Source organism: Aythya fuligula, chromosome 23 (assembly GCF_009819795.1).
Source record: "Aythya fuligula isolate bAytFul2 chromosome 23, bAytFul2.pri, whole genome shotgun sequence".
NCBI lineage: Eukaryota > Metazoa > Chordata > Aves > Anseriformes > Anatidae > Aythya > Aythya fuligula.
Genome location: NC_045581.1, coordinates 5,165,768 through 5,173,798, shown reverse-complemented (window position 1 = coordinate 5,173,798; position 8,031 = coordinate 5,165,768).

The window sequence follows — 8,031 nt, the reverse complement described above, 5'->3', positions numbered from 1 at the left end:
AAAGTTTCAATTATTTTCTATCTGGCGAGTCAAATATCTTGAAGCTTCACGTGAGATCAGATGTCCCAAGTTTTATGGGATTACATATAGTAAACACCAGAACTGAAACTTTAGAGCTAAGGTCTTTTTGGAAAAAGAAAAATGCTAGTTTACTTGCTGCCTCTCACACCTTAATGTGATTTCATATGTATGTTTTTGAAGTTTAGCTTCCTTTTGTTTCTTTTATATTTATTAGAGTAATAATAATGCTTTAATTTAATTATTACAGAACATATGGTCAACATCAACTTTTATTTTTTAGAAATGTAACCATGTTTATTTTTAAAAAAAACTGACAACTTGTTTTTGCTATCTTTTAGTGCAATAAGCGTTCTAAAGGAAATCTGTGTCCATTGAGCTGTACTAAAGCAGTGTTTGTACCACTAACTGTGGGATAATGGACACCTCCATGATTTTAAAAGGACAAAGTAAAAGCCTTAATTTTGAAAGGAAAGTTTTATAGTCAGAAGGAATCTTGCATTTTCCTTTTTTAAATCAAAAAAAAAAAAAGCAAAAATGCTTCTAGAACTCTGCAAGCTTTACTTGTCACTGCAGTATTTTGATTTAACAAAGGAATTGGCCGTATTTTTGGCTTCGAAATGTGGAGGATATTTGAAGTAAATGAAAAGGGTTTTTTATTAAGATCTAAGTTTTTACATGCTTAATTAAATCTATTTGACATCAATAAAATGTCTGGAATTATTAAAAGTTTTTAGGCTTTTTTCCTCTTTGATAATGACTTTCCTTTTAAAATTAAGTTATTGGTAACTTCATTTCACTTTGCAAATAAAGTAAGAGGGCTGGGATAGTTCTAACTTTAAATCACTGAAATGTGAAACAAACTAATGGGACTCTTTCATTCCACTTTAAAGGTAAAACAATATTTAAGATGTCAGAGATGAGCATTTATTCAGTGAGGGGACTGGGGAGTTTTGCACTTTGTAAACTCGTGAACTGCATTTTTGACTGTTTTTATTTGCACTGGTTCATAGTATATATATTCTGCAGATCGTTTATATGGGCATTGCTGTTATCCCAGCCCTTCTGAACTCCACCTGCTCTCCACATGAAAACCAGTGGGTTGGTATAAGTAGCTTATCTCCTGTCATTTATCTCCTGAAATCCGTTGTTTGCCAATATACTGTATTTTGAGCCTAAAATCTGAGCCCGTTTTGCTTCAACAGGCATGAATCTCCCCCACCTTTTCTGCCAGAAAACAAAGTACTGTATTTTGTGCATCTGTATATTGTATGGAAATGTACGTAGTGCTGTTCACAACACTGTCTCAAAGAGCTTTACTAAACAGTGTATATACGTATTTTATCTCCCAGTATCCAGGAAGATAACGTTTTCAGCCTAACTTTGCAGTTACAATTGCACTGGAAATAGTCACGCCGGTGGGCAGTTCGACGGTGGCTTTTGGAGCTCCTCAGAACAGGTTTGGGGTGAGCAGGGGAGATTTGGCAGATCCCGAGTCTCCTGGGGGGCTGCATGCCTTAGCTGGATCTGCAGGTCCAGGGTTGTCCCAGCCGTGCTCCTTGGCTTCCTAATGCACTTACTTTCAGCGCCTTCAAGTAAAACTGCTGCAGGGAGGTTGGTGTGACTGAATAATCTGAGCAAGGTGGTTCCCGAAGAGATCTCTGAAATGCTTTTCGTAGTCAGTAACCCGACGGTTTTCTCTCAGAAGCACTCTAGCTAGTAGTTCTGTTTATAAAAGGTTCAGGTTAGGGTTTTTACAGAAAATCAACGTTTTAAAAACAGGATTTTTTTAAAGAAGCTATTTTACAAAGATTTCTTGTGGATTTCTGGCGTTTAGATGAAAATTCCTTTTTAATCAGCCTTTTAATGCTCCTTTCAGAGACACTGTACACTTCTCATCCTGCCCACACTCAGTGACTATGATCTGAGAAGCTTTTTTTGCTTTCTACTTTCACCAAAAAGAAAATAAGTTAAAGCAACTTCATTGGGAAAGTGACTTAAACGCTAGCTCGACAAGCAATTTTACCTGGTTTTCATGTGAAGAGTATTTGGAAGTTTTAATCTCTATTCTTGGTTTTGCAAATATCTACGTAAAGTGCCGATACTTATTTGTATTATGATATCAACTTACTGGCGTTGTGAGGGCCACACATTTATGATGCTGTAGCTGCTATATTTATTTAAATGGAGATGGACAATTACTGCACTAAGGAATGAGGAGAATAAGCAAGGAATCAAGGTTAGATAGATATCTTGTTTTTGTTTTCAAAAGAGAATTAATGGTGTGAAATATCAAGTGTAACAAAGGGTGCTGTCATTTTAACTGAGATTAAATAGCCAGATATTCTTCCTTTGTTTAAAAACATATATATTTTGATGTTTGCAGTTTGGGGGTGGGGGGTTGGGATAAATGGTACCTCATCTGTGGTGGCAGTTTCCGGTATATTTTCAGAGTATATGGATTTCTTTTATTTTTGTACCTGCTCTCCTTTTAAAAAAAAAAAAGAAAAAAAAAATCTCAAATTTTATGTGCTGTTTGGGGACACCTCGAGTGGCGTACCAGATCCCCCCTCTCTCTTTCTGGGAGCTGTCCGTGTACAGCCCCAGGAGGGACGCGGGCAAAGGCTGACAGTTCTACTTTGCAGACGTGCTGGCCTCGTTCATATGCCTATCTAGAAAAAAAAAATAAAAATAAATACACAGATTCCTATCTCCTAAGACACCGTACCAGTTTACCAGACCGAGACCTCGCTTGTACTTACAAGTGCCACTCATTGCTTCCGTGGCTGGTAGGGCATCGGCCACGCAGAGCGGGAGCTGCAGCGCTGGTACCGTGCCAAAACGGGACCCACTCCCCCGGGACGGAGCCTTGCCGAACCCTGTGATCTCTAGAGACTAGTAGATCCAAAGTTGGAAGGGAGTAGAGCGTTGTGTAGTCGAGGCGTTAAAACTTGCAACATCTGCTAACAGAATGACTGACTCCACTGTAAGTAGCTTTTTTTTTGGTTTGTTTTTCTGTAGGGCACTTCAGCTGTGGCCATTCTACTCAGGATCGCTGTTAAATGTCTCATTGGGTTGAACGCGTTCAAAAGTTGTTTCTGCAGAGCTCATTCTGGCATCCTTTTTGGAAGTTTGGCCGTAGAAGTGTTTTTTCAGGAGTAAAGTGGGTTTCTGAAAGCTGTCAGTCAAATTAGTTCAAGATGCGATTGGTCCTAAGCTCGATTCGCTTCGTGTACAAATTTCTGTCCTATAAAGTGGTTAACGCAAGATACCGGATACTCATCTTCTGTACCAATTCCAGCTCTGAATACTGGTTTTCTACTAGTCCTGAAGTTCACTCTGGTGAAATTCCAAGCTCTGACTACAGTTCAAAAAGCTTGAGGCCTTTTTTTTTTTTTTTTTTTTTTTTTTTTTTTTTAACACTTCCTTCATATCTTGTCCTCTTTTGATATTTTCTCAGTTTTGTGAACTGAGGGTTTAGAACTTTACTCAAAGCACTTTTGTAACCAAGGAATCAAAAGCTCAGATTGTGTACCTTGAAACTATCAATTTGGTTTTTGGAGATCATTATTTCTAAACGGCCGTCTTGGTCTCTGCTCGCGCCAGGCAGATCCTCTGTCCCTTCCAGTGCTCTGGAGTTCTTTGGCTGCTACTGGCAGATTGATTGGATCCAGTGAAAAAATCCGTAGGGATGTCAAAGGGAAAAACCCCCTGTCTTTCTTTTCTACCCAAAGACGGTACTTTAGGTCAGTGTTGGGTATTAGGATAACGTTTTTGTTTCGGCACACGTTGAAATAAAACTCCCCTTAGCCAATTCGCTCATTTTTTGTAAGCCTGAAAAAAAAATAGTGGTTAGAGCTTGAGCTAATTGATGCTTTCTGCTAGTAGATGATTTTGTATTTTGTTGGTATTTGAGTTATGAGAGAGATGCGTGTAGGATCCTGAATTTTACCTCCCTAGCAGAATCTCAAGAATCCCAATCTCTTTAACACTAAAACAAAAATGTTTGTCCCTGGGTAGGCGAAGGTGCATATGGAAGGGAAGGAATTGCAGGAGGGAGGCTTGCAAGGGAAGAAATGTTGAAGCATCACTTAGAGAGGAACGAGGGTGTTGGTGGAGAGACTCCATCCGCTTTGCATCCCATGTGCCCTGGCCTTTTCAAATTTTGGCTGAGGAGCCCCTCAGCTAACACGGGTAGTTAACAAAGGGTCCTTTTAAAAACAAAGTGGTTCCACTGTTTAAAACTTGGAGTGATTTTTATTTTTTTTAAGCAAGACAGTCCTCAGAAAGTGCCTTTTTAGAAGATGGTGCTGTAGATTTTTATTTTCCAGTTGTACGTGGCTGAAAATTTACGATAAATAATTGAAAATGCCAAGTGTTTGACGGTATCTTTCAGGTACTCTCAAGCATCAGTTTCTCTGAGTCAGGACCAAGAATAACCTGGAAGGTGTTTTCATGTGGAGGGAAAGGCATTGAGGAGCGATCACCAAATTCAGCTGGTAGGCTAGAATCAGTTTTGATACTTAGTCAATGCAATTTGCCCCTTCACATTGAGGGGGCACGTGGCTGGGGGGAGGCTGTAGGAGGAGCAGCAGCACGGGGACGCTCCGGGCGTGAAATAGCATCCCTAACTTGTGAAGGACGTTGTCTCCTAGATGTAGCAAGCACCCAAAGATGAATTAGGCAAGCTGAAAGCTCTCTGAAGACTTAACGAGACGGTCAGTCCTACTGTGAGCAGACGTCACACGGCTTGTATTTTAAAGGAGTGATTTGCGTGTATTATTGGGACTTATTCCTAACTGTGAGTTCTGGTGTAACAGCCTGGTGGGGTGGGTGATGCTGCCCTGGTCAGACGGTTGAAGATGCTGTGGGTCCATAGTGAGTTTGGTGAGCATTCCTCCAGTCAGGAAAAGCTGTAGACTAGACTATTAAACACTGCACCTCAGTAACCTTGTAATGCTGCATAAAGTAATAATAATAGCAAAGTTCTGCTTTGATTACACTGTAATGTGCTTGCACATGCCTGCAAAAAAAATACACACAACTTTCATTTTTGTAATGGTCTTAGTAGCAGTTTTCAGACTTTTTCTTTTATGATGAACCTTGTCCTTTATTGTGGTGTTTCTGTATATTTATTGGTAATCTGTGTGCAGCTCGTAGGTCTGTATGTCTGGTCTGTATGTTGCCTTTAACACTTATTTTTAGGTGGGAGAAGTTTCTGAATGTTTTTTTTTTTTTCTTCTCTGAAGTCAGCTTAACTCTTAAGTCATGTTTGAGAAGATACTGAATAAAACAACTTGATAGACAGCCTAATTTAATTGGTAACTTGTTTTTTTAAGTTGAAAGCTAAAATGAGTTTGTGTTCATTTTTATTACTGTTCATACACTATTGGGCATTTAAGATGTAGAATAATTTGATGTCAGGATATTTCTGAGTATCAGGAGCTTAAGCATAAAACTTCCACTTCAATTGCAAGTGGTATCGTTGCAGGAGTATGTTTTGTGTCCAGGCTTTTCCTAGGAACAAGCAGAGCTTTTTAACACCTATTAACTAGGACACAATCAATGAAACAGTTTGGGTGTACAATTCAAGAGTGGGGACAGTGACCCTTGTCTGGGGTTGCTGACACCACTGCGTCTGAAGGGACTCTGTCAGATTAGCTGGCAAAATAACGCTGCTGCTTGTGCTACCCACAGAGGCCATGAAACAAATACCTAACTTTTAGCTGTGTACATTTCTTCTGATTGAAGTTAAAGAAAGGAACTGATGTTTCTCGTAGCTGAACAACTTTCTTGTTTTAGTACAGTGCCCAATGCGACTTTCTTGGTATTTAAGCTTGCAATGATTTTGAATTTTATGTTCCCAATTTCTTAATGTTGTTAGGCTAGGATTTAGAAAGCTTTTTTAGTCTAAATTCTGAGCCAAAATTGTCTTCTATCCTTTTTAGTAGTAGCTGTTTTTATCTTTTAGACTAAAAAGGGCCAAAAATCTTGTACCATCAGCTTGTTTGCAGCAATACTCTCCATCTCTTCCCTTGCCTATGAACCAGTTTCTTTTCTATCTGTATTCAGATTTACTGAAGCTGTTGAGATTTGTAAATTCCTGCCTTCTCTTTCTATACATTGCAAATGTGATCAAAAGAAATGAAATGGATAGGCTTGCATCTGACGATGCTGGTTTCTGTCAGGCACGGATCTCTTCCGAGAAGTCTTGCCTTGCTGATGAACTGTAGCACATATGGGTTTAATTACAATAGAAATGGTCTGTGTATTTCTTCTGCATTCATTGGAGGGTGCATGATGCTTTAACGTATCCAATTTAAATACAAGCTAATAAATTGCTGAAGATGTAGACACGTGAGTATAATATTTCAAGTGAAGAAAGAAAAATCCTCATTTTTTCCCGGCAAAGTTTGAGATTTTCTGTAATTGATACTGCTCATAGTAAATTGTGCTGTGCTGGGATTAATCCTAAAATTGAACTGACTCAGCTGTATGTTTTATGAAAAGGAGAAGAAATGGTAGTGGTGACTATGCTATCAAACCAATAGCTGAAAGCTCTGGAAATGCAAGGAGGAAACTTGGCTTCCTCCCCCACGAGCTGAATATACTGAAAAAATCTTATGCTGCTAGAGCCTTGTGAACCTGTACCTTTGTATCCGCAGTTTACTCGAGTCCCCACAAGTGACTACTTCAAAAAAACTCATCCAAGAGGAGGGAGGGAAGCTTTTTTCCTGCATTTTTAAGCAAGAGTGCCTGTTCACCTCCATAATAAAGGAACACGCTGAGAAGCCGGTGGCAGTGCCTGGAACAGCTGTGCAGTTAAATCAGCTTATCTGTGCTCTGGATCGAAATCTTGAAGCTACCTTACTTGGTTCGAAACATAAAAATCCAGTAGGTCGGTGCTATTTGAAACAACGGAGCCAAGGGGTTTTGCGAGCAATATCTAACCCCTCTGTTAAACGCAGATGCTCTGATAGATTTCTGGTTATTATCTGCTGATGTGTGCCTGGCTACCGAGAAAAGCAGCAGGCAGTCGTGGAGTGAATGTTGCTGTAGCACTGCAGTCGCTCTGCTCTTCCTCAGCTCTTAACCTACCTCCCCGCTTCCCTCGTGCAGGATCGCTGCTGTCTGTGTGGAATTAGCGATGTTGAGGACGTTGGAGCTGTGAGGCATCAGCTCTGCCTGGAGGAGAGGCGTGGTGGTGATGAAAGCAGCTGCCTGTAGGGATAAAGGCTTCGGTAGAGGTTGGCTGGGTGTTAAATGAGCTACGGTCAGCCCGAGCCCTTCAGGGAAGCTGATGGGAGCCTGAAATGGTAAATTCAGTGTCCCGGACTGTTTGTGTCAGACTTGAACTCATTGAGAGCAAGCATGTGCCTTTTTCTGATCAAGGACAGAAGCTGGAAAAACTTGCATTCGCATTGATAATGTGGTTAATATTTTTCTTGAACCGGTCTTAAATGTGAAGTCCTTGGTCAGAATGGAGTTTGTTTTGGGTTGAATTAATCAAAGTGAGCCCTGAATTTAGAACTACCCAGACAGGAGGAGCTTTTAAAAGAAGTGGTTTCTGGAGAGCAATGTCATCGAATAAACGTACTTCCTGGTAGACTTGCAATTTTTTAAAGAAACTTTAACTTTGATATGTTTCTCTGTTGAGAATCATTAATTCTGCCTTTGTTTGAATGTTGCCTGTCCTGTAACGTCTTCACTCTTCGCTGTGCTCCCGCAGCTTTCTGTACACTCCTTACACTCCTTTGCTCCTTTTCCCTGCCCCGTCTGGTGACTGTAAGGACCTGAGGAATGTTGTCTGGTGAATGTAGGGGAGCAGTGCAGAAGTCTGGTGAAGTGGGAACGCGGTGGCGAGGATTAAACATCACGGATGGTAATTCTTTTAGAGCCATCTTGCCAGCAGCTGAGGGTAGTGATGTCTGTGCACAGAGCTGTGTGGTGTCGGGTATGGAAAGGTTTAGCAAAGTGGTGTGAGAGGGAGAAAAGAGCCTCTCCTGTTACATC